Raw genomic sequence first — 26,658 nt, 5'->3', positions numbered from 1 at the left:
ATATTATCATAAATTTTATGTGACAAAAGGTTAGTGAGAAGAGGAGTGGTTCCCGGAGCTGATCGGACTCCTTGTAGACTTCCCAAGACTCCTGCCGGCCATTCTGAGTCTGCTCAGACAACCCCACTTCAGGAGGTTCCATCAGGGCATATCCACTCTGGCCCTGACAGGATTTCGACTATCAGCAGACTTATACGAGTGAAGGGCTTTTCTAGAGCTGTGGCAAAAGCTATCACTAGATGTAGACATAAGTCTACTGACAAAGTCTACTAGGCTAAGTGGGCGATCTTTAGACTCTGATGTAAAAGTCACATCATCTCATCTTCTAAGACCACTTTAGTGCAAGTAGCAGGCTTTCTGTTATACTTAAGATCTTTCAGAAGCCTCTCCTCCTCAAGTATAATGGGGTATAGATCTATGCTTAGTTCCATATTTAGGCATAGAATATCAATAAACCAGGACCTCTCTGACCTGATTAAGTTGTTTGACACTACCAAGAGTAAGAGAGAAGAGACTTGTCTTTGGAACCTGGACGTAGTCCTCAAATGGCTTACGAGTACCCGTTTCAAACCCATGCGTTCTTCTTCACTGTGGGACCTTACTAAAAAGACTGGTTTGGTGGCCCTAGCTACTGGTAAGAGGTTAATGAAATCCACACAGTGGATAAAAGGGTTTATTTTTCCCAAGGGGATGCAGTGTGTTCCCTCCTCTTGAGTTTTCTTGCAAAGAATGAGAACCCGGCGCAACCCTGGCCTTGTTCTTTTTACTATTAAAAGTTTATCTGACATCTTAGGGACAGAAGAGGAAGAGAGAAATCTGTGCTCTGTGAGGGCTCTTAGATATTATATTCAGCGAAAAGAGAGGATCAGAGGTCCGGAAAGTAACTTGTGGTGCTCAGTGAAGAACCCCTTGAGGCCATTTTCTAAGAATGCGCTCTTGTTCTTTTGAGAGACCTCATTGTGGAGGCATACTCCCAGATTAATGGAGATGAATTACCTGTCTTGAAGGTAAGAGCCCATGATGTGAGGGCAGTTGCTACCTCAGTGGCTTTTAAACATATTCTTTCCCTTTCTCTTCAGTTCTATAGTCTATATTCAGGAAATGTAAATTAGTGTTCATAATGCATTACTTGAGAGACGTAGAAACAGTCTATGAAAAATGCAGTACATTAGGACCTATGTCTGTGGCTGGCGTAGTGTTCGGTGAGGAAGTGTAGGGAGTATTCCTTCCTTTATTTTATCTCTGCTTTGACTTGGAGTGTTGAGTCCTAGGGGAGCTTGGAGGTTACTTGTACCAGGAGTGCCCACCAGTTTTTAGTGTTGGGTGTTGGATATATGTGTTTTAATTGAAAGTTGTAGGTGACTGTGTGTTTTCTTCTGGTTATTATGTTTACTGTACTGTGCCCTGGGCAGGGGCAATATTGTTTGCTTTATTGGGGATCGGAAATGTCTGTCACAAAGCTTATGTTAATGCTTCGTTAGCTATCGGACTACTCCTTCGCTGGGAAGTACCCACTTCAGTAGAGGCAGTCCTGGCTATACTGCCACATTGCTGTAAGGTTGAGATGAGTGCCAACCAGAGGCAGTATCTACCTGCAGAAGCTCTCTCACCAGGTGAGGAGCAATAAGAATTGTGTCAATGCGAGGCCATTTTTATTCTGTTCTCAAATTCATTAACTTTATTAATGTTTTGGGGTACATTATGTCCATGAATCCTGCTGCATGTCAATATGGATTCAGCTAAGTAATTACTGGGTAAGTTACTTATATATAAATGACATTTTTATGATAAAGTTTTATATATATACAGCATACTTACCCAGTAATTAATGACGGAGCCCGCCTTCCTCCCCTCACAAGGACTTTTGGGGCATAAATAAATTTAGCTCTTGGCTGAGTTGTTCCTCTCTTACCTTGAAAGTTGGCAGGGCTAGCCACCTACATAAACAAAAGAGTAGTGCTACTGCGAATTTTCAAAATTTAAGTTGCTGTCGAGTAGAAACTCTTAGCTAAGTAATTACGGGGTAAGTATGTATAAAACTTTATTTTATCATAAAAATGTAATTTTTGTACGCATGTACTTGTTAGTTATCCATCGTTGGCTCTGCAGGATTTTGGCACAGTAACCCTACCCCTCCCTCTGCTGAAGGGGGCCACCCTCCAAAGAGACATCAGGTATATTCATGATGAGGGTCTCGTACCTGAGTGACAATCCTCTTAAGGCGGCAGTAATAGCCGATGGATTGAATTCACTGGGTAAACAAACACTTTTGTACAAAATGTTTTGTTACTAAGTAACCTTTAAAGGGTTGGCCGATTTCCACTTTGCCCACCTCCTTTTTCAAATGTATAATGGAGAGGTAAAGTTCATTTTAAAGATATAAATACTTAATTTAAGATTTATTTTTTAAATGCTTACCTCTCCATTATATAAATAGACTGACTGGCTATGAGTGTTTGTACCTATAGGTCCCCTGGTGGGGGAATGGGGAAAGTACGTAGATGGATAGAAGACGAGTATTCTTAGAAAACCGGGTGTTCTCATTTTATGATTATCTGTTGAACTATCACTGGCATGGAAGTAGAAGCTATATAATGGGGAGGTATGTATTAAATTAAATATATCTTAGAATAAGTATTTATGTTTTATGAGAAAATAAAGTGTATTGCTTACCCATATTTTGGTCACCTAGCCTAAGCTAGGTAGCTTAATAAATATTGGAAATTTGTTGTGGCTAACTAGCTTAGTGTAGGCTTTTGTGCTTAATGTCTTAAATGCAGTAGATGTTTTGGCAAATTTTTGATAAATTTGGGATACAAATAGAGTGGCAGACCTAGGGTCTTTTGAAGGAGAATATGTAACAAAAGCTACATTTTTACTGTTTTTGCTCTTGTTCTGTTCAGAAATAAAAACATAGCAAAAATTACTTTGTCTATGGAAATTGAAACCTATACCCATAAAATATAGGAGTTTCCTTCAGTATTAGCTGGATGAGTTGTTTAAATTGGTAACAAGGTAGTTAATTGATGGAGATGGGACTGAAAAGGGGAATATGCCTCACACCTTCCACTGCTCAGTCTTTCCTTGGTTGCCGGCTAGTGCTTTGTGAACTATCTACTGTGAGTAATTCTTGAAAATGTAGTTGAGTAGCCTGCTCCCCTGATTTCATGTTTGTTTGCCTATTTCATGTTTTTCCTACACAAATACAAAACTTTGTTCTTTACATAGGATTTAGCTTGTGAATGCAAGCTGGAACAGTTGTTTAACTTTCAAACAAGGTTATTAACTATTGACAGGTATGGGGAAGCCCTGCCCAACTGTTGGTGCGCACCCTACTTTGCTTCTGGCTACTGTCTACAGACATCTCTTCGGACTCTCTGCCTGACTTACCATTTGCTCTCCTTTTGCATGCTTGCTTATTTTTTTATAATATATTCTTGTATGACTGTTGTTATGGGCCCACGCCCATCAAACATACACAAGTCTCTTAAAATACAAATAAAGTCACTAACGACCAAGTCCACAATAGGTGGAATGGCCGCAACAGAGTGTACAGAGATGGAATCAAGGAGGATAAGTAAAAGCTGAAAATAAAACCTTAATATTTAATACAAACTTTTTAGAAAGAAATGACCACTGAGCCTCTTACAAAATACATTAAATGAACACAAAAATCAACCACACACTGAAAACATCGAATAATAAACACTCTTACACCAAATTAAGATAGGCTATACAATTACACTTTAAAGAGAGGGCCCTGAAAGTAATAGGATGTCGAAAGACAGAATAACCTAACTTAATACAGACTAAATGTTTATAAAAAAAAACTGCTTCCCTTAAGTGAGCTGTAAACAGTAGAAGAGGCAAACGCAGCCTTCAAATCACGGGTCGAGGGGCATAATATATATACTCGAGACCTTACCAAACGTAAGAGAGGTCCCCTAGGCAGTATTACTGAACCAAGGGCGAAGACAGAAGATAGAATCACTTTAACGTCGCAAGGCGATCAACGGACACGGCCGTCCGACAGGCAATCACACCTTACCAGTTGGCAGAGGGTCCCCTTGGCAGTGTTACTGGACCAAGGGCGACTGAAGAATAAATCAATCTCCCAAAGCAGCAGCAACTGATGAAAGGCAGGTATCGTAATCCAGAGATAGTTCAAAATCAATCAAGAATAAGGCAGGCCCACACAATGCTAAAGGTCCAGAAAACAACTCTCTCACTCCTCGAGAAACAGCGCGAATACAGGTCCGGACGAGAAGCCAAAACCACACGTGAAAATAAAACAAGCTCATTGTAATTAAAACTAAACAACAAGTCAGAAATGTCGGGAGGAGGAAACAGGGTCATTACGTTCCAAAAAGAATAATTACTGCCAAAGTGGCTTATTCAAAACAAATTAATTTACGTTAAATTAAACATACTGACACCTCCTCACCCAACAAAAAAAATTTTCCACAAGAAAATTTTTCTACAAAGTATTGAACTTAACTCAAAATTCAAAGAAATATATAAAAATGCTAATATCAAAAACAAACATAGCAATTCAATCTATATGAAATAAAACAGGGACAATAAGAAAAATTCAAGTCCAATGACAAAACTCAAAAGTGATTGAAAATACTATATCACATTGCCGGCCAAAAATAGATTAGTGGCAAAAATTTTGTACCACTTTCAATAGTCAATAGATATCAAATCTTAACCTTAATATTATGACTTAAAACTAATACAAGTAAATAATTTACAATGACCACGCCAAAAATAACATCAGTATCAACATATGAAGAAATATGGTAATATCCCCATGAACTCACAAGTGGAGCGGTGGGCACAGGTCAGCAGAACAGCAATATTAACAAGACTAACCTATTATTAGACTAAAACCTAGCTAACCAACAACCAAAACTATAAATCGACCACAATGGGGCTAGTGTTACCGCAACCAAGGTCACCACTCATACACCAGCCTGTAGCGCCTAAAAACGGCCGTGCTACAGACCCGTGAGCCCGTGACCTGGCTAAATTATTCTGAAAACACAAATATCAGTCAAACAAAAATAAGGACCAAAACCTTAATAAATTAACCTTAACTTAGTCTAGGTCACCACTCATACACCAGCCTGTAGCGCCTAAAAAACGGCTGTGTAGTGCTACAGACCCGTGAGCCCGTGACCTATCTAAGCTTTGTAAAGAAAGAATTAATGTGGACCACTGGCACAAATAAAGAACAGGGACATAACAGTATATGATTAATGATTCATAAAAACTAACCATCAATCACCAAAAATAAGAAAAAACGTAACACACCGTTCACATATCCATGATTTTACGACACACTCAATATTGTGGCCCTTCACAACACTTTCCAATAATGCCTCTTTTCACTCCAGAGAGCGTCCTTACTCAACACTATTTGTTTTTGCAACTCACTGAGTTTCAAAGAGCGTCTTTTCACTTCACTTCACTCAGTTTTAGTGCCTCTACACTTCAGAGAGCGTCCTCACACTAAACGGGTTTGGGCCTTAAATACACACATCATTAATGGACATATACAAGACAATGGTAACACCTTAAAATTAACCTGGACATACATAAGACAATGGTAACACCTTAAAATTAGCCTCCACCAATAACACATACTAAAATAAACAGAAATCAAAAGTACCCTTAACCACTCTTAATCAAAGACGACAATCAAGAAAAACCTGTAAATCACGATATTTAACATCTTAATCTTAAGTACTTAATCCTAAATTATTTCATAAACAAAAACACCTGACACAACATTATTACAACACACCTGGAAACCTGTACATTCAATAAATTTATAGGATTAATCAAATCAATTAATATAAGTATATACAAAACAACTTTACGAAGAACAAAAAGGTTTTTCTCAAATCAACCCATCGATCAGTCACTGATGCGTGACAGCGCATCAGCGACAACATTACTTTGCCTGGAATGTGTGAAAAGCTAAAATTCCATTCCTGGAGCAGGAGGCTCCAACGCATCAACCGTTGATTTTTATTCCTAAACCTGTTCAAGAAAACCAACGGATTATGATCCGTTAATATTTTAATCGAGTCCCTGTAGAGGATAAATATACCTGAAAATGATTAACAGCTAAAATTAATCCCAAAGTCTCTTTCTCTACAGTCGAGTATTTCCGTTGTGCCGGGATAACTTTTTGGAGAAATAGGCAACAGGATGAGATACTCCATGAGCATCTTCCTGCAACAAAACTGCTCCAACCCCAACATCACTGGCATCAGTAGCAAGCGAAAAAGGAACGTCAAAAATCAGGAGCTTTCAAAATAGGGAAATTCATTAGGACCTGCTTTAACTTTTCAAAGGCATTTTGGGCATCATTAGTCCATACAAAAGTCACATTCTTACGTAATAAATTAGTCAGGGGCTCAGCGATATCAGAAAATTCTTAACAAATCTACGGTAATACCCTACTAAACCAAGGAACTTTCTGACATCCCTGCGACACTTCGGTATTTCAATATGTCTAATAGAGTCTACGTTTGCCTGTTTCGAGCCACTTTCCCAAATCCTACTTCGTGACCCAAATATACAACCTTTGCTTTGGCAAACTCACTCTTTTTAGGTTTATAACCAAACCAGCTTTCCTAAGTACCTGAAATAAAGCCTTAATACGTTTAAGATGGGTGTCCCAGTCATCACTATAAATTACAATATCATCAATATAAACAACACACCCTCTAAACCTTGGACCAAAGTATTCATTAACCTTTGAAAGGTTGCAGCGGCATTCTTCATCCCAAAAGGCATTACTTTACATTGGTAGAGTCGGCGCATTACAAACGCTGACAAATCCGTGCCCGTTTAGACAGCGGAACTTGCCAATACCCCTTTAACAAATCAAATTTAGTTATATATTTTGAATTCCCTATCCTGTCAATACAGTCCTCTATCCTGGGTAAAGGATAACTATCAGGCTTTGTGACCTCGTTGACTTTGCGGTAATCAAAACAAAGCCTGAATTGACCATCCTGTTTCTTTACCAAAACAACAGGTGAAGACCACGGACTGTTGCTGGGTTCGATCAGCCCGTGTCGTAACATATAATCAACCTCTTTATCCACAACATCATTTTTAAATGGATTTAACCTGTAAGGGGATTGTTTTACCGGAGTTATGCGTTACCCACATCCACATCGTGTTCAAGGACAGTGGTCTGTCCTGGAACATCCGAAAATAAATCCTTATAACTAAAAACTAACTTTTTCAAAGATCCCTGTTCTACTAAATTCAAATGTGAAACCATTTCTGAAAAATTTTCTAAAGAATGTTCATTATCATTAGGCCATTCGGCACCATCAAAACAATCATCATCAAAATTACTCACGTCTGGAAAAGAAAAAGAATTACAGTAATACCGTTACACTTTGTAGTATCACCAACTAATGCCACGGGAATAACTTTGTCACGACCTTTATAAGCCTTTTAACATATTTATGTGACATAACTGGTAGGGTCTCCTCCTTTCAGGAGTTTCAACTAAATAATTAACATCACTTACTTTCTTTAAAATTTTCCACGGTCCTGAAAATGAAGCTTTTAAAGGTTTCCTGGAATGGGAAGCAATACCAAAACATTATCACCCACTACAAAATTACGCTCCTTAGTCTTTCGGTCAAAAAGTATTTCATTTTCTTTTGGCTACACAATAAATTTTCACCAGCAAACTTCCAAGCCTTCGTTAATTTATCACCCAAATTACTAACATAATCTAATAAATTCATATCAGGGGCGTCCCCCTCCCAAGATTCACGAACCACATCCAATGGACCACGCACACAATGACCAAAAATAAGGCTGAAAGGTGAAAATCCTAAAGACTGACTCGGCACTGACCGAAATGCAAATAATAAATAAGGTAGTTCCTTATCCCATTCAGAACCATTAACCAAACAATACTTTTTTATCATAGACTTCATGGTTTGATGAAATCGTTCCAAAACACCTTGACTTTCAGGATGGTACGGAGAAGAAGTCACATGATTAATTTTTAATTCAGCCATCTTCTCCCTAAATAATTTACTCAGAAAATTAGACCCACAATCGGACTGAATTACTTTGGGCATTCCGAACCTGGTGAAAAATTCAATTAATACTTCAACAATTTTAACAGATTTTACATTTCGTAGTGGTATTGCCTCAGGATATCGAGACATCCTATCCATAATTGTTAAAATATACTGATTGCCACTACGAGTTTTCGGCAGAGGACCAACCACGCCAATAATTACCTCTCTGAACGGTTCAGAAACAACAGGAATAGGATGTAATGGTGCCTTTGGAATTGGTTGATTAGGCTTCCGACCTTTTGACATGCATCACAACTATTTACAAATTTTTAACATCATCTTTCATCTTAGGCCAAAAATAATTTTCACACAATTTACGAGTGGTTTTAAAAACACCAAAATGACCAGCCAAACCATTTTCATGAGCTAATGCCATTAACTCCTTTCGATAAACAAAAGGAACCACAATCTGTTTAACAATTTCACAACCTGTGTTAATGGCATCAAAAGGTCTACTTATTCTATACAAAATATTATTAATTATCTTAAATCGAGGGACAGTCAAATCAGTAATTTCGCCAGACTCAACTGGCAGGTCTTTAAAATCTGCTTTCTGAGCTGTAATAAGTTCCTTAGTAGTCCAATTAAGTTTATTATCCAACACACCACTATCTATAACTAAGCTATCACTACGATCTAAACTACTCAAATCAACATCAACTACCGACTCGGCCGAGTCAACACTACTAGCCTTCGATCGAGTGACTACAGAAATTTCATTACCGAACTTAATACAATAGGGAAAGTTTTATTTATTAGGCGACATCATTCCCTAACACCAAATCCACATCTTTAATAGGAAATTTATCAATAATGGCCAGTTTTAAATAACCTGAAAAAGACGGGCATGATAAATAAAAACTCTCAACCGGTAAGACCTGACCGTATCTGGAAAACCACTTAACAAAACATATTCCTTATTTGAACATTCCCAATCAATAGGTAAGGATTCTCTGAGAATTAAAGACTGAGCAGCCCCAGTGTCACGCAAAAATTTTAACCTTTCTTTGCTCAGTCGAATTCCCAGAGCGAACAAAACCATCAGACAAAAATTTCTGAAAAGGGAGCCAGTGACTTATTGCCTAGTCACTGATTATTAGAGTTCTCAGCCACTGACTCGTTCTCATTCCTACGAATGGCCATTACCGGACGTCTTTCGGTCCTTTGTGACCTTTTAAATGCATAACACATGCTCTTGACGTGTCCCTTCTTATGACAGAAGAAACAAGTCAAAGTTTTCAATTTCTCCGGGTTATCTGTGGTCTGCCTATTATAGCTGTTAACAGGTGTAGTACGAGAACCATAATTAACATTAGGCCTATTATACCTGTTCTGATTACTACTCCTGTTAACTCTCACCCAACCAGATTTCTCATTTCTGGGTACTTCCCCTATCACATTTTTATGAGAGAGGAGGTACTCATCACTTGCAATTGCCACCTCCTGTAAAGTTTCTAATTTTAACTCTTCGAGGTGTACCTTCACCTCATTAGGCACGGACCTTTAAACTCCTCAACCAAAATCAATTCTTTTAATTTCTCAAAGTCTGTCACCTCCTTAGACTTTAACCAGTCGCCAGCAAATTGCTCTTTAGCCCTGGCGAACTCTACAAAAGTCTGCCCTCTTTCCTTCTGTAAATTACGGAAGCGTTGTCGGTAAGCTTCGGTACCAACTCGTAAGCCTTCAAAACTATGGCCTTTACAGAATCATAATCTGAAGACAGATCTTCGTCCAAGGTAACGTAAACTTTCTGGGCCTTACCTAACAATTTACTCTGAATAAGAGTGGTCCAATACTCTTTTGGCCATTCCAACCTTGAAGCTATTCTCTCAAAAGAAACAAAAAACTCTGCCACGTTAACTTCCTGAAAATTTGGGACTAACTTTAGAGCTTCAGTTAGATTAATACAAGGCATTGCAGACACATTATGTTGGGAAGAAGAACCCCTATTACTCAATGCTTGCATAGCAAGTTCGTGCTGCCTCTCTCTCTCTCTCTCCTCAGCCTTCAACCTTTGGAGATCTATTTCCATTCTTTTCAACTGAATCTGCCTATCTAAAATTTCTACTGACACCGCTTCCTCCACCTGCCTAGTCTCTGGTTTACCGTCTGCCTTCATCACCTTAACCTTTTCATAAACATTAAGCAGCAACAAGCCCTTCCTAACAGACCCAGGATTTTCAATTTCAACAAATTCTGCTACACTCTCTAAATCAGGCTTATTCAATTCTGCCAACCTGTCCTGCCACCCCTCTCCACTCAAGAGCTCCGGGATATTCAAATCAGCCATAGTAAATTAATTACACACAAGTAAATATATAAATGTATCTCACAAAATATACCCAAAAACAAACCAATACACTGAACACCAATAACCACACAAATATCCTACCACGGTCAAGAAAAAAAAATTATAAACACCGATCAACACAAGAATATAGGAGAGAAGGTATTACTATGCTGCAAAACACCCCAAGAATCCACTCTATACACTCAAGTGACTACAGGATCCGACAAATCCTGGCAAAGGTCGCTAAATGTTATGGGCCCACGCCCATCAAACATACACAAGTCTCTTAAAATACAAATAAAGTCACTAATCGACCAAGTCCACAATAGGTGGAATGGCCGCAACAGAGTGTACAGAGATGGAATCAAGGAGGATAAGTAAAAGCTGAAAATAAAACCTTAATATTTAATACAAACTTTTTAGAAAGAAATGACCACTGAGCCTCTTACAAAATACATTAAATGAACACAAAAATCAACCACACACTGAAAACATCGAATAATAAACACTCTTACACCAAATTAAGATAGGCTATACAATTACACTTTTAAAGAGAGGGCCCTGAAAGTAATAGGATGTCGAAAAGACAGAATAACCTAACTTAATACAGACTAAATGTTTATAAAAAAAAAAACTGCTTCCCTTAAGTGAGCTGTAAACAGTAGAAGAGGCAAACGCGGCCTTCAAATCACGGGTCGAGGGGCATAATATATATACTGAGACCTTACCAAACGTAAGAGAGGTCCCCTAGGCAGTATTACTGAACCAAGGGCGAAGACAGAAGATAGAATCACTTTTAACGTCGCAAGACGATCAACGGACACGGCCGTCCGACAGGCAATCACACCTTACCAGTTGGCAGAGAGGTCCCCTTGGCAGTGTTACTGGACCAAGGGCGAGACTGAAGAATAAATCAATCTCCCAAAGCAGCAGCAACTGATGAAAGGCAGGTATCGTAATCCAGAGATAGTTCAAAATCAATCAAGAATAAGGCAGGCCCACACAATGCTAAAGGTCCAGAAAACAACTCTCTCACTCCTCGAGAAACAGCGCCGAATACAGGTCCGGACGAGAAGCCAAAACCACACGTGAAAATAAAACAAGCTCATTGTAATTAAAACTAAACAACAAGTCAGAAATGTCGGGGGAGGAGGAAACAGGGTCATTACGTTCCAAAAAGAATAATTACTGCCAAAGTGGCTTATTCAAAACAAATTAATTTACGTTAAATTAAACATACTGACACTGTTGAGGAGTATGATTTATGTGCCACAAACCCTTCAATCACTTAAGCCATCCACCTCAGAGAGGAAGCCTCAGGATTTCAGGTGCTGTCCAGGGAAAGACTGGCCTTGTAATAGGGTCCTCTCCTCTATCAAGGTAGACCCTTCACACACTGTACCTCATGCAGAAGGCATGAATGTAATCAGTCTAGCCCGTGTTCCAAGTGCAGTGTCAAGCTGTCTGAATGGTTGGTGAAATTTTCCAAGGAGAAGAGAGAGGAGGTCATCTCCATGGTGTTCTTCAGATTGTAATATTCTTCACTGGTGACACTGGAAGCCCTCTTTGGTACTTTCCTTCCACTTGCTGTTGCTACTCCCAAGGGAGCAGTTTCCCCCTTGCTGACTCCTACTGTTGGTTCAGCAGAGAGCTACCAAGGGAGGGAGGATATCCAGTCCTGTTTCTCACAGCTAGTAAGCAGAAGAAAAAGTGGTCTGCTACATATCCCTGCAGGAAGTATCATTGAGCTTCCAGTGGTCAGTCCTCTGCTGCAGAGGGCTGACAGGACTCTCACTAGCGGTACTGCAAGTACTGGTGCACCCATTGCCAAGTGCAAGGGTGAAATCACTACATTGGATTCCTTGGTAGTACCCCTACCTGGGCTGGCAAAAGCTCCTGGTCCACTGAAACAGGCTCGTCTGCCAGCATGGCAGAGGATTCTACTTTCAAGAGACTGATGCTGCCTGGAGGTATGGCCATTGCATACCTCACCCAGCAGACAGTAGACCTGTGATCAAACCTGGCGCTGAAGAGGAGAGCTGTGGTCATGTCTCAACTCTTGGGGTTTGTTGGACCAGATTTTGCATTGACACTCAGGAATGGACCGATGCTGGGATCCCCTTCTCTTTTTCCACTGACTGAGGTAGAGGCGTAGTGGAGAGGCTTTGGGTCAAGAACAATGATGAGCTTGTCCACCAGGCAATGTCTATGACCTCTTGGTCTGTGCATAGTACTGCAACCTGACCCTCTGGTCAGGCTGGCCCTTCCTCTTCAGGTCAAAGAAAGTCCCAGACTTCCTCTGCCCCTCATAGAGAAACCCAGCCTTCTCTTCCCCGGTAGTGAAAGGTGTGCAGCCACATCCTTTTCAGCCCTGTCTGGTGGGGAGGGGGGAGTGCTTGTTGAGCCGTGGAGCAACTTGGCAGCAACTTGGTGCCAAAACCTAGGTGGTGGATGCCCTTTGGGAATGGTATCTACCACTTTTCAAGTTTCCTCCATCCCTCACTTTTCAACCGGTTTGATTCCAGCCTTATGTGCTCTGCTTGCAGAAGGATCTTATCCTTTGGGAGAAGGTGAATGTGATGCTTTGGAAAGGCGCAATGGAAGTCATGAAAGATCAGTCTCTAGGGTTTTACAGCCATCTGTTCCTAGTGGAGAAGGCAGCAGGCAGTTGAAGACCAGTCATTGACTTCCTTCCATTCAGCTGGTTCGTTCACCAGACCTGGATCAAGATGTAACGGTTCACTCAGTTCTAGATTCTACCAGAGAGGGTGACTTTATGCTTTTGATGGACCTAAAGGATGCGTATTTCCAAATACCCATTCATAGGTCCTGTCAGAAGTACCTCTGCTTCACCCTCGTAGACAGTGTTCCAGTTCAAGTCAACCAGCATTTGTGTCAGAAATGAAAGGCATTGGGAGCTGATAGTCAGCTTAGTGGTCTGGTTAAACTGTTTTGATAATAAAATAATGAAAGGCATTGGCAATTTTATGAAGATTACCCCAAGCAACCTCACCCATTTGGTTTTAGAATAAAAGGTATAACCAGGCAATTAAACATGCTGAGGCTGGAGTTTTTACCAGCAAAGTGTTCAGTTAGCCCTCTCTGGAGCCTTCCAGAGGTAAAATTTTGTAGATATTTTCATTCAACAAAATGAGAAATGTCCAGTTAGGCAGTGAAATCAGTATAGGCAATCCTCGGTTATCGGCTGGGGTTTCGTTTCGATGACATGATGATAAGCAAAAATCGCCGATAACATTTTTGGGGCTTATCAGCACCAATAACATTTTCGAGACTTATCAACGATAACCGGAGATCGGCACCTCTGTTAGGTATGTATCGGCGCCGATAAGCGGGAATCGAGGCCTTTGTTAGGTATGCATTGGTGCCAATACCTGATTATTGATGCCAATAAGTGGAAATTGGCGCCAAAATCGCCAATTTTCATCGCTAGACAAGCACCGTAAAACTGTATCGCCAACAACTGAGCCTGCTGATAACCATGGACTGCCTATACATATTTTCAAATAAAGTATCTTACTTAAGTAATTACATAGCTGTAGTTTAACCTCATGTGGAAACCTTTTATTTAAAAATTGCAATAGCACTTTGATAGTGTAGGTGACAAGCCCTGCCCACTTAACAGGAGCGTTGGAATGACTTAACCGGTAGCATCATTCTGTTTTTCCTCTCTCACGACCAAGATCGTTGAGCTTGCTGCAGCATTTTCACCGGTTTTTTGGTTATTCTTGCTGGAATTTGGTGAAGTATTGTCGCTTTTGTGTAGCCTTCAAGCTTTTGTTTGCTTTTGTCAGCTTTTTGAATTAGTTATGTCTGGTTCGAGTGCTTCTGGTGTTCGCTATTGTAGTGAAGGCTGTAGAACTAGACTGACTAAGGTATATTATGATTCGCACACTATGTCCAGTAATTGTAGAGGGCAAGTGTGTACTAAGGAGAATACTGTACTCATGATGAGTGCAATGATTGGGATGAGAAAAAGTGGAAGGTTCTTGAATCTCACCTTAGTAAGCTTGAAAGGGATCGGAAGAGAAAGGTGGCCTCTAGGGCCAAGAGTAGGGTTTCTATTAGCCTAGATTTTAACCCTAAGCCTAAGTCAGATCTTCCCCTGTTCCTGCCTTTTCTCATATTCCCAACCCTCCTACTATCAATCCACTTACTCCCATGCCTTGCTCCCATGCTTCCTTCACCGATGCCATTGCCAACCTTGAATCCAGGTTTGATAAGTTAAATCTGGTAGTGCATACTTTGTCTGAGATAGGGGCATCTCTGAAAGTCCTTATGGACAATGTGTTTTGTGATAAATTGTCTAGTGAGGTGCAAGTGGAGAAGGTGGCTTCACGTCCCGCCGGCCCTCATAGACAAAGGTTTCTGTCCTGCTCCCCAACCCTCAGAGAAGGCATACTAGAAGTCCAAGGGAGGCAGGTGGGGTTTGCCCACGGGTAGTTGCCCCCTCAGTGGAGCCTGTTGCACAAACCCAGGTTTCAATAGATGACTGTTAGAAAGGCATGTCTCTGGATGTGTGTCATTTGTCATCAAGTTCGAATTCCAATTCCGATCACAGGCGCCATAGGCGCTTTCTTGATTCATCCCGGCCATTGAAGAGGCTTGCGGACAACATTGGTCATTCTTCTCCACTGCCTGTTAAGCGGTACAAAGAGGCGTTTCACAGTCCACAGCCTTCCTGCAGCTACTTTGTGGATCCCTCCATCTTTGCCGCGCCAAACTTCCCTCGCACCTATGGGATTCGCCAGAAGTTTTCTCTCCTGAACGCCCTCCTTTAGACCCCAAGCACCCAAAGGACCACTTCAGATGCCCGTCTTCTAAACACCCTCCAGCATGGTGAGGGAAATGCTGAACAAGTTTGTCTCGCACCACAACATCTTGATGATCCTCATAGGCCCGTTTTGGCCCATGAATGAGTGGTTCCCAGACCTTCTACGGCTTTTGATGGACTCCCGGAGGCTACTTCATCACAAACTGTGGCTACTCAAACAACCCCACTTCAGGAGATACCACCGAAGATTGTCCACTCTTGTTCTCTCAGGCTTCAGGCTGTCAGGAAACTGGTCAGAGCAAAAGGCTTGTCAAGAGTAACTGCAGAAGCTATCGCAAGATGCAAACGACAATCGTCTTGCGACGTTTACCAAGCAGAGTGGACAGTTTTTCGTAGATGGTGTCTCAGACATGACATCTCGTCTTCTGAGACATCTTTGACACAAATAGCAGACTTCCTCCTCTATCTGAGGACCTCTAGAGGTATGTCCTCTTCCACCATTAAAGGGTATCGATTAAGCTTAGAGGCCTGGACCTGTCCTCAAACCTGGATCTAAATGACACCAAGTCATTCGACACTTCTAAACAGAAGAAGGGAGATCTGGTTCCATTGAACCTAGACATTGTGCTCAAGTGCCTCACAGGCCCACCTTTCGAACCCCTTGGTTCCGCTTCCCTAAAGGACCTCACTCAGAAGACACTCTTCCTCATAGCTTTGGCGACTGCAAATGGTGTAAGTGACCTGCAAGCTATTGACAAGAGGGTACACTTCTCCCAAGGAGATGCAGTGAGCTCTTTTGCCCTAGGCTCTCTAGCCAAAAGTGAGGACCCATCCAAGCCCTGTCCTTGTTCCTTCCACCTTAAGAGTTTAATGGAAATCCTGGGCCTGGGGGAAGAGGAAAGGGTTCTTTGCCCTGTCAGAGCCCTAAGATATTACCTGCAAAGGACCGAGATCAGAGGGCCATACAGCAACCTCTGGTGTTTTGTCAAGAATCCTTCTCGCCCTCTTTCAAAGAACACATTGTCATTCTTCCTAAGGTACCTGATTTCCAAGGTGCATTCTCAGATTCAGGAGGACATTTTGTTTCATTCAGAGAGAGAGTGCATGAAGTCCGTGCAGTCTCTCCCTCTCTCACTTTCAAGCATAATTTGTCCCTTTTGTCCATTCTTCAGTATACCTTTTGGAGGTGCAAATCAATCTTCGTGTCTCACTACTTGAAAGAAGTCGAAACAGTGTTTGATAATTGCAGTACCCTGGGGCCATTATCAGTGGCTAGCATGGTAATGGGGGAAGAAGCATAGGAAGCATTCTTTCTCTCATCTGCCTCTTAGCCTTGACGTAAGGTGTCAAGTTTTTTGGGGAGCCTGGGGGTACTTTGTACCTGGAGTGACCACCAGTCTTAATGAATGGGTAGTGCGTTGTCTGTTTGTTTGTTGTATTGGTACTGCACCCAGGGCAAGGGGACTTACATATAGTCTTGTCACCAATCAGGCCTACCCTCCATTGTAAGACTCCCACTTCCGTAGAGGCAACCCTCAGCTCAACTGTCAAGCCACTACAGGTTAAGATGAGCACCAACCAGAGGCAGTATTCACCTGCCAGTATTGTTTCAATGCTAGCCATCCTTTCTGTTTCAAAGTCATTATCACATCTTACTGTTTTGGAGTAGAATATGTCCATTCCTCCCACCCCCTATCAATGTGGGATTCAGCTGTGTAATTACTTTAATTTACTAATATGAAAACTATATTTTGTACATGAAACTTACCCGTCAGATATATACTTAGCTATAGTCTCCGACGTTCCCGACAGAAATTCAAATTTCTCACACACGCGACAGGTAGGTCAGGTGATCTACCATACCCGCTGCTGGGTGGCGGGAATAGGAACCATTCCCGTTTTCATGTCAGATTTTCTCTGTCGCTGGTTCCGGCAACATCTGTTGTTGGTTCCTTCTGCTTTGATTTTCATTTTTCGCTTGCTGAGGATTATTTTGGACTGACCTTTGGTGACGTATTGGATCTTTGGCTTGGCATACGCTTTTGTGGACTGTTTTTGATTTTGGCTTTGGTATTTTCTTAAGAATGTCTGATCAGAGTGTTGCACCGGTGTTTCGTGTGTGTGTAAGGTCTGATTGTAAGGTGAGACTACCGAAAGCTTCGGTAGATCCTCATTCTGTGTGTTCGAGGTGTAGGGAGAATGAATGCTCTTTGAGAACACGTGTGTTGAATGTGAGAATCTCACTGAACTGGAATGGAAGGCGTTAAACTCTTATGTGAAGCAAGTTGGAGAAGGACAGAGTTAGGAAGGCTTCTTCCAGAAGCGCTAGTAGGTCTCTTTCCAAGGAGGTAGATTTAGATCCTAACACTCTTCCAGATTCTCCTGTCACTCCAGTTGTTTCAGCTCCTTCACCCTTCATCGAACCTGTGGATTCGTCCTCTGAGATGGCTGCTATGAAGGCTTCGATCCGATTCGATGCAGTTGCGGATGCGCCGCTATGGAAGAAAAGAAAGTGATAAGTGATAGTGATTTGTGTAGTGTCCCCAGTGTAGTGGAGGGGGCGTCTGACCGGCTCCGCATTGCTCCTAGGCCTCAGACCTCTTCCAAACTCCCAGACCCAGTGGAGGAGGAATGTCGACAGCCGCAAGGGGGATGAAGAGCTCCCAACGGTCAGGCGTCCCTTGGCAGCGCCTGTTGACGCGCGTCCCAGGCTGCCTTAGATCGCCGTAGAAAAGGGATCTTAAAGAAGTGTTTCTCTTCTTCTGCTTCTTCTTCTCCTAAACGTGGTTGGAGTTCGGCTGAGGAGTCGCGCCCTTTGAAGAGGACTTGGAAGGCTCCTAGAGGAGACGCTTTGGATTCTAGCCCTGAGCGCTTTCCTGAAGGCTCTCCTGTTTCAAGAAGAGGACTCAAGATCTTCCTCCTCCTTCGTCTGGTGTTCAGGAGTCCACCAAGCAGATCCTGGTAGGCCTCCAGGCTCAACTCGCTGCTCTTGCTGGCTCTTTATCAAAGAGCTCCTCTCGTCGGAAGGATGCCTCTCTTCCGATTAAGTCCTCCAAGAGACTCTCTTCTCCCAGCAAGTCGTCCTCTAGGAAGCGCATTCTCCTGTTAAGCGCCCTCCAGCAGCAGGCGCTCCTCTCCTTCCAGGCTCTCCTCTCCTGGTAGGCGCTCCTCTCCTTGCAGGCGCCCTCTCCGTCCAGGCGCTCTCTTTGTAGGCGCTCCTCTCCTGATAGGCGCTCTTCTCCTGGTAGGCGCTCCTCTCCTGATAGGCGCTCTTCTCCTGGTAGGCGCCTCCTCTCCTGGTAGGCGCCTCTCTCCTCGGCGCTCTCCTCTCCAGCGCCTCCCACCCAGGCGCCGCGCCATCGCCGCCGCCGGTCTTCTCCTGTTGGAGATACTTTCTCCTCAGTCAGACGCCCTGCTCGTTCGCTCGTAGAAGTTCCTCTCCAGCCTCCCTTTCGCCTGTTAGGCGCCCTCTCCCAGCAAGGGCTCCTCTTCGGTTCGAGCTGCTTCTTCTGTCAGGCGCCAGTCAGCTTCTAGGCGCTTCTCTCCGGATCATCGTTCTCCAGTGGACAAAGGCTCTTCTCCTTCTAGGCGCTCTTCTTCTGATAAATGCCCTGCTACTTCTAGACGTTCTCCTCCTCCTTCTGGCCTGGAGGCGTTATCGGAGGACGATTCTCCTAAGGACATCACAATCTCTGATTACAAGAGGTTGACAGCTCTACTAGTCCAGGAGTATGGAGATTCCCTCAAGCCTGCTTCTCCTCCTTCCCCTGGTTCTATGCTCTCGAGCACCAAGGCACAAATCTTCCTCTTTGTGAAAATGCGTCCTCGATCTCCATGAAGAAAGCTCTTAAAGGTTTCGGAGAGTGGCTCTCAAAAGAAGGATGCAGGCAAGACTGTCTTCTCTTTGCCTCCTCTAGGCTTTTGGGAAGAGCAGGAATGTGGTATGAGACTAGGGAGCCTATGGGGTTAGCTCTCCCCTCTTCTGCTGGCTCAGATTTTTCTTCGCTGGTAGATTCGTCCAGAAGACTCTCCCTTTCTTCAGCCAAGGCTTCTTGGGGACTGTGTGAACTGGACCATTTCCTCAAGGGCCTTTTCCGCGTGCTGGAAGTGTTCAACTTCATGGACTGGTCTCTTGGGGCCTTAGCCAAGAGAAGTCTTCAAGAGGATTCAGTCAGCATGGAGGACCTCAGCAGTGTGTTGTCTTGCCTGGACAAAGCTGTTAAGGGACGGCTCGATGGAGATCGCTTCCTGTTCGGCACTGGCCTGCTTAAGAAGAGGTCAGTCTTCAGCGCTTTCCTCTCTAAATCGGTCTCTCCTTCCCAGAGGTCTTCCCTCTGTACGCTCCTCTTTCTAGCCATCTTTTCCCACAAGAAACTGTAAAGGAAGTCTCTGTTCCTTGTCGGAGAAGGCTTCTCAAGACCTTCTAGCTCAGTCGTCGAAGAGGTTGAGACCTGCTGCGCCTATTGCTAAGAAGGAGAAGCCCCCCTTTCAGGAGCCCTTTCGTTCCTTCATCCAGGTCTATTAGGAGGCGTAGACCTGAGAGAAGATCCAGGTCTTCAGGACTCCCTTCCAGGAAGTCCAAGTGAAAATCAAGTCCTCCAGACTCCAGTAGGTGCCAGACTTCTCAAGTTCGCCGAAGCCTGGGCACAAAAGGGAGCGGACGAATGGTCCCTCTCTGTTTTGAGGAAGGGGCTACCTCATTCCCTTCTTTTGAAACCTCCTTGACTACAACTCCGAGGAGTTATCGGCGAGATACAAGGATCCTGTCGGAGGCAAGCCCTTCTTCTAGCCGTCGATCAAATGCTAGAAAAGTCTGCAATAGAACCGTGCAAGATCTTCACTCCGGGGTTTACAACCGTCTTTTTCTTGTTCCAAAATCCTCGGGGTGGAGACCGGTCTTGGACGTGAGCTCCTGAACTCTTTCGTCGTAAAGAAGAAGTTCTCTAAATGGAGACGACGTCTTCAGTTCTGTCGCAGTCTCTTCGTCAAGGAGATTGGATGGTGTCCCTGGACCTTCAGGATGCTTACTTCCACGTCCCCATCCATCCCTCCTCCAGGAAGTTCCTAAGGTTCATGGTAGACGGCAGAACCTTTCAGTTCAGGGCTCTTTGCTTCGGACTCTCCACAGCTCCCCAAGTGTTCACGACCATTCTCAGGAATGTGGCTCACTGGTTGCACTTGGAGGAGTGAGGATTTCCTTGTATCTCGACGATTGGCTAATTCGGTCCAGTTCAAAGAACCGTTGTCTGGAGGACCTTTCTCGGACTTTAAACCTGGTCCAATCTCTAGGACTTCTTGTGAACCTCGAGAAGTCTCAGATGATTCCTCAGCAGGAAATTGTCTACCTGGGGATTCGGATGGATTCTCGGGTTTTCGAGCCTTCCCTCCCTGGAAAGAAGGGAACGCTGCCTTCAAAAGGTGACAGACTTTCTGGAGAAAGACAGTTGTTCGGCGAGGGAATGGATGAGTCTGCTGGGGACCATTTCCTCGCTGGAACAGTTCGTTTCTCTGGGAAGGCTTCACCTCAGACCTCTTCAGTTCTTCCTGAAAGAATCTTGGGATCGGAAGTCCCAAGACTTGTCGGATTCCTTCCAAATATCATCTCTGGTAAAGGAACAGCTCCGTTGGTGGTTAGACCCAAAGAAGCTTAGGTCTAGGAATTCCTCTACAACCGCCGAGCCCTCGCCTAGTGTTGTTCTCAGACGCCGGAGTCGGGCTGGGGAGCGACACTAGGCTCGGAAGAAGTGTCAGGTACCTGGGACACGGATCAGAAGGCCTGGCACATCAATATGAAAGAGCTGGTAGCCATTCACCTAGCTCTTTCCAGATTCGAACTTCTGGTCAAGGGATCAGTAGTTCTAGTCAACTCCGACAACACCACAGCCCTGGCTTATATCAGGAAGCAGGGAGGGACACATTCCTTCTCCCTGTACATTGCAGCAAGGAACCTTCTGTTGTGGGCGGGGAGAGAAACATCGTTCTCCTCACCAGATTTGTTCAGGGAGAAAGGAATGTGAGGGCGGATCTGCTCAGCAGAAAAGATCAAGTTCTTCCCACGGAGTGGTCCCTTCATCAGGAGGTTTGCGAAAGGCTATGGTTCCTGTGGGGAGACCTCATATAGACCTCTTTCGCAACCCATTGGAACAAGAGGTTGGAGAACTACTGCTCCCCAATCTCGGACCCCAGAGCAGTAGCTATAGACAGTCCTTCTCCTAGATTGGAACGGTCTGAGACGGCTACGCTTTTCCCCGTTCAAGATAATAGGGAGGTAATCAGGAAGTTCAGTTCGTCAGAGGGCACCAAGCTCACCCTGATCGCTCCCTTTTGGCCATCCAGAGACTGGTTCACAGAGGTACTGGAATGGATGATAGATTTTTTCCCAGGTCGCTCCCTCTCAGGAGCGATCTTCTCAAACAGCCCCACTTCGACAGATTTCACAAGAATCTTCCCGCTCTAAACCTAACTGCCTTCAGACTGTCGAAGGACTGGTTAGAGCGAAGGGATTTTCGCACAAGGCTGCTAAGGCTATCGCCAGAGCTAGAAGATCTTCTACCTTGCGCCTCTACCAGTCGAAGTGGGAAGTCTTTCGGAGATGGTGCCGATCTAAGAAAGTTTCCTCTTCCAGTACCTCTGTAATGGAGATTGCGGATTTCCTTCTCTACCTAAGGGAGCAATGTAACCTGGCCGTTTCCACCATAAAGGGGTATAGGAGCATGCTGTCTTCAGTCTTTCGACACAGAGGTCTGAACATCTCGGATAATAAAGACCTTCACGACCTTATAAGGTCTTTTGAAACTTCTAAAAATAAGTCCCCTAGACCTCCCAGCTGGAATTTGGACGTGGTCCTAAAGTTTTTGATGTCTAACAAGTTTGAGCCTCCTCGATCTGCCTCGTTCAGGGATTTGACCAGAAAATCGCTGTTTCTTTTCGCTCTTGCTTCTGCCAAAAGAGTGAGCGAATTACAAGCCTTGGAAGGTTCTGTAGGCTTTAAGAAGGACTCTGCAATCTGCTCCTTTCAGCCTCTCTTCTTAGCAAAGAATGAGAACCCTTCAAAACCTTGGCCTAGGAGTTTTGAGGTCAAAGGACTCTCCGATCTTTCAGGACAGGAGCTGGAACACACACTCTGTCCAGTAAGAAGTCTTAAACATTATTTGGAGAGAAAGAGAGAAAGCTCAGAGGCAACACCGAAAGTCTTTGGTGTTCTGTCAAGGATCCTTCAAGAGCAATTTCAAAGAATGCCCAGGCTTTCTTCATTAAGGATATTATAAAAGAGGCTCATCTTTCATGTAAAGAAGAACATTTTCAGCTCCTAAGAGTTAATGCTCATGAGGTGAGAGCAATAGCTACTTCTCTAGCTTTCCACAAGTCTTGGTCCCTCCAGTCTATTGTGGACTCTACATTCTGGAGATGTAACTCAGTGTTTGCTTCTCATTATTTGAGAGATGTTCGTGTGACATATGAGAAGTGCTTCTCTCTAGGAGCTTACGTATCCATGGATTCGGTGCTGGGTCAAGGAGCTGAAGCTAATCCTATTTAATTTAGTGTTATTTTTAATTGTTTGTTGTGTTTTTATGGTTGTTGAAAAAGAGTGTTGCAGGTCTCTCTCTCTTTTTCATCTCGTTATCACTAACAAGGTTAGGCTTGGTCAGGTGGTCGGTTTTGGTTGTTAGCTCCTTGTATTTTTATTACCTAGCTCTGTCATGTAAGAGGATAGCCCCATTGATATGATTCAGGTAGAGGGCTCTGTCTTGTAAGTGGGTTAATCCCCATTGACACGATCCATAATAGGCTCTGTCATGTAAGTGGGTTTTATCCCCATTGATATGATCCAGAAGGGCTGTCAGTCTTAGGTCACTTCCTCGCTGAAGCTCTTGAGGCATGCAGACTCATAGACAGTATCCATGAAGTCTTCTGCCCAATCAGGTAAGAACCATGGTTTCTGTTTATTCCTACAACATATGTTGTTTTCCCGTTTTTTAGTTCTTAGTTGTCTCTTGCCCTCCTCCAAGGGTGCCAATCAGCTAAGTATATATCTGACGGGTAAGTTTCATGTACAAAAATGATATTTTTATGATAAAATAAAGTTTTGTACATACTTACCCGCAGATATATACGACATGGCCCGCCCAGCCTCCCCAGGAGACAGGTGGAAGAGAAAATCTGACATGAAAACGGGAATGGTTCCTATTCCCGCCACCCAGCGGCGGGGTATGGTAGATCACCTGACCTACCTGTCGCGTGTGCCGCGAAATTTGAATTTCTGTCGGGAACGTCGGAGACTATAGCTAAGTATATATCTGCCGGGTAAGTATGTACAAAACTTTATTTTATCATAAAAATATCATTTTTATAATAAAATTAAATTTCATGTATACTTAACAGGTAATTACAGAATCAGAGCACTCCCTCCTCCCCTCTAATGGATATTAGGGCACAAACAGAATGATGCTACCAGCTAAGTCTTTCCAACACTCCCGTAAAGTTGAAGGGGGGGCCTTGTCACCTACACTAAATATCAAAGTGCTACCACGATTTTTAAATAAAAGGCTGCCATGAGAGGTTAAAACTAGCGCTGTGCAGTTACTTGGTAAGTATATATGAAACTCAATTTTATTATGAAAATATCATTTTCAGATCATTCCTTTCAACATAATAACTCCGCTGCAGTTTCCACAGATGGCTGAAAGTCAGATGCTGGCGTCGGCTTTGGAGTGGCCTTCCCTGATGTGGAAAGCAGTGAAAGGTTATCATTGATTGCATCTATTTTTACAGCAGAACTACGTGCAGTTTTAAAGGCCATAAAAGAAATTTTAACTCGGAATAGAAATAGTTTTACTCTATATTGTGACTCAGGTCACAATACGAGTATGTAGTCAGTCTTTGGGATCTTTTAACCCTTCACACCCACTGATTTTAGAGGTGTTGGAATGGCTGAGATATTTGACTGCTGATGGCAAAAATTACTCAATTATTTTGCTTTATATAATTATTTCTTCATGAAAACATGAATTCAACAATAATTATAACTTTATTATAGTGGTATGAAAAATCCTACAACAACAGTCTGTCGTGGTGATGCATCATCACTTGTGAATCCTATTCCTAGACCGTTCTCAGATTTACGACTGCAAACTGTTGATGCCAGTAACAATTAAAAAGAACCCTCTCCAAGATTTCTGTGATGAAATGTATTTTATTGTCTTACTTATCGTTAAAATTCGCAAGTTGAATTGCAATTATTTTGATCATGTATATTTTTGCATTTTACAGAATGTTTTTGTTGAAAACAAAATGTGTTGGTGAACTTATGGCCATGATTGTCCTACTATTTTATTATTGGTTATCTTAGTACTGTATTATCTCACATTCATTTATAACAGTATATTATTATAAATAGTAATAAACTGTAGTGAATAAATAGGTAAAATGAAGTAATATGAAAAAAAGGGAAAAAAATGTTTTTGCTGCAGTAGTGATGTTTTATATGCTCCTGACCCCACAGTTCCAAAATCTTAAAAATTCCCAAAACTGAAACACATCTGGTCCTGAGGATTGTGGGTAAAGGATTTTGTACCTGTAATCTAAATTTCATTATCTTATTTTCATTTTAGACACTCCACTTCTTTTTACTTAACAATTATGCGTTCATGTCTCGGCCTAGGCATCTACATATGCGGCTGAATTCTGTCATTTTTATCATGTTTCATTCTTCATTTTTCATCTTTTACCATGAGCTTCAATTGTTCATACTCTTTATAAAAATAATGAAATACAGTATATTTATAAAGTAAGTATACCTTAGTTTTACCAGACCACTGAGCTGATTAACAGCTCTCCTATGGCTGGCCCGAAGGATTAGACTTATTTAACGTGGCTAAGAACCAATTGGTTACTTAGCAACGGGACCTTCAGCTTATTGTGGAATCTGAACCACAGTATATTTATAGGTATTTATGGGTATATATATAGATATCTCCAGTTAAACCAGACTATTGGCTAAGACAGACACCCTGCCCCCGTATTAGTCCATCATAATGAGGGTCAACTGTATTGTTGTCGCTAGACAAGTGCCGTAAACCCAGACCGCGATAACTGAGTACTGCCTGTGTTTATATATATATGTTAATGACCCTGTACCCAGGTCAGATAGGGTCATAATCTCATACTGTATGTTTTAAGAACAGTGTCTTGTCATCTTACTCCCCTAAGATTCTCCGGTAGCAAATGGCTGGCCCTGGGTCAGCACATTCTTTCTCCACTGTCAACTCCTCTCACTGAATCTGTCCTCAAACAAGGCCTACTGGAATTAAACACTGAGATACAAAACTAGACTTTATTTGCAAATTCAACGAAAGTAATTCAGCAAAAGCTACGGTCATGAAAGGAGTGGTTCTCACCCCTTACAAATGGAAATCGTAACTAGAGGAAATTCTGATACACCATCCATCGAATAAATGATTCTAGACCAACCACTACTGTTGACTAACACCCTGGTCATCAGATTAAATAAACAGGTCACAATTATTCTAGACCACAATAAATGTCATATATAGTATGTAAAAGAGCACCATTCCCAAAATATTCGTCCTCACAGGACGAACCCAGAAATCTTCTATGGCGTCAAATAACAGATCTTCCAGTGGCGGTCCTTAAATAGGAAGGTCATGGATCAACTCTTCCCGACTTGATTGGTACTCTTGAAACATAGGTGTTCATAAATTTTTATCACAGTACTGACACTTTATATCCAAAAATATTAAGTTACAAATGTTGTTTAATTACAATTGTTGTTTAATTTCCAAGTTACTCGACTTTGGAAATATCTATTACCAAAATGAAATTATAATTAATAATTATACTTGAGTGCAAGTATTTTCACTTTATTGTTGGCATCAGCCCATCCCTACCATGACAACCAAGCGGTACATTTGGAAAACATAGCTATGCATAAATTTATATCACATCACTATGACATTTTATATACATAAATGTTAAGCTACAAATGTTTTTTAGTATCCAATTCGCATTTGTACCAGAATCTTTCAGTCAACGTGCTGACCACTTGGCTGTCAGTAGAGGTATAAGTTGACACAAATCCTCTGTACATACCGTATCAAGAGCAGGAATTTTGACTTTGCGTTGGCACCAACCCACTCCCACCATGACAGCCAATTGTTATGTTTGAAATACATTTGAAATATGTAGCTATTCATTGATTTTTATCCTATTACCATGACATTTTATAGGCGCAAATGTTAAGCTAAAATGTCATTCAGTATCCAATTTGCTTTACTTTGGGAATAGCACTGAAGGGGAATTATAATTGATAAATGGTTCAGTACATTGGAGATTCAAACACTTGACAGTATACAAGAACTTTCAGTCGACATCCTAACCACTTGGCTGTCAGGAGAGGTATAGGCTGTTACCAAATCTGCATTACATGT

At 42.5% G+C, this 26,658-nt stretch overlaps 1 protein-coding gene across 5 annotated transcripts in view; it reads left to right on the top strand.

Moving 5' to 3' along the window:
- The window catches only part of LOC136843798 (zinc finger protein 568-like), a 51,053-nt gene that overhangs the window by 15,423 nt on the left and 8,972 nt on the right, over positions 1 to 26,658 (top strand). For 2 of the 5 annotated variants that reach the window (XM_067112548.1, XM_067112546.1), the window contains exon 2: positions 23,594 to 23,798. The exons of the other annotated variants lie outside the window; for them this stretch is intronic. The gene's annotated coding sequence lies outside the window, so the exon portion shown is untranslated. The remainder of the gene's footprint in view (positions 1 to 23,593; positions 23,799 to 26,658) is intronic. 5 annotated transcript variants of the gene reach the window in all.

The sequence above is a fragment of the Macrobrachium rosenbergii genome, chromosome 12 (assembly GCF_040412425.1).
Source record: "Macrobrachium rosenbergii isolate ZJJX-2024 chromosome 12, ASM4041242v1, whole genome shotgun sequence".
Taxonomy (NCBI): domain Eukaryota; kingdom Metazoa; phylum Arthropoda; class Malacostraca; order Decapoda; family Palaemonidae; genus Macrobrachium; species Macrobrachium rosenbergii.
The sequence above is the reverse complement of the archived record's forward strand: the minus strand, read 5'-3'. Positions and strand labels throughout refer to the sequence as shown.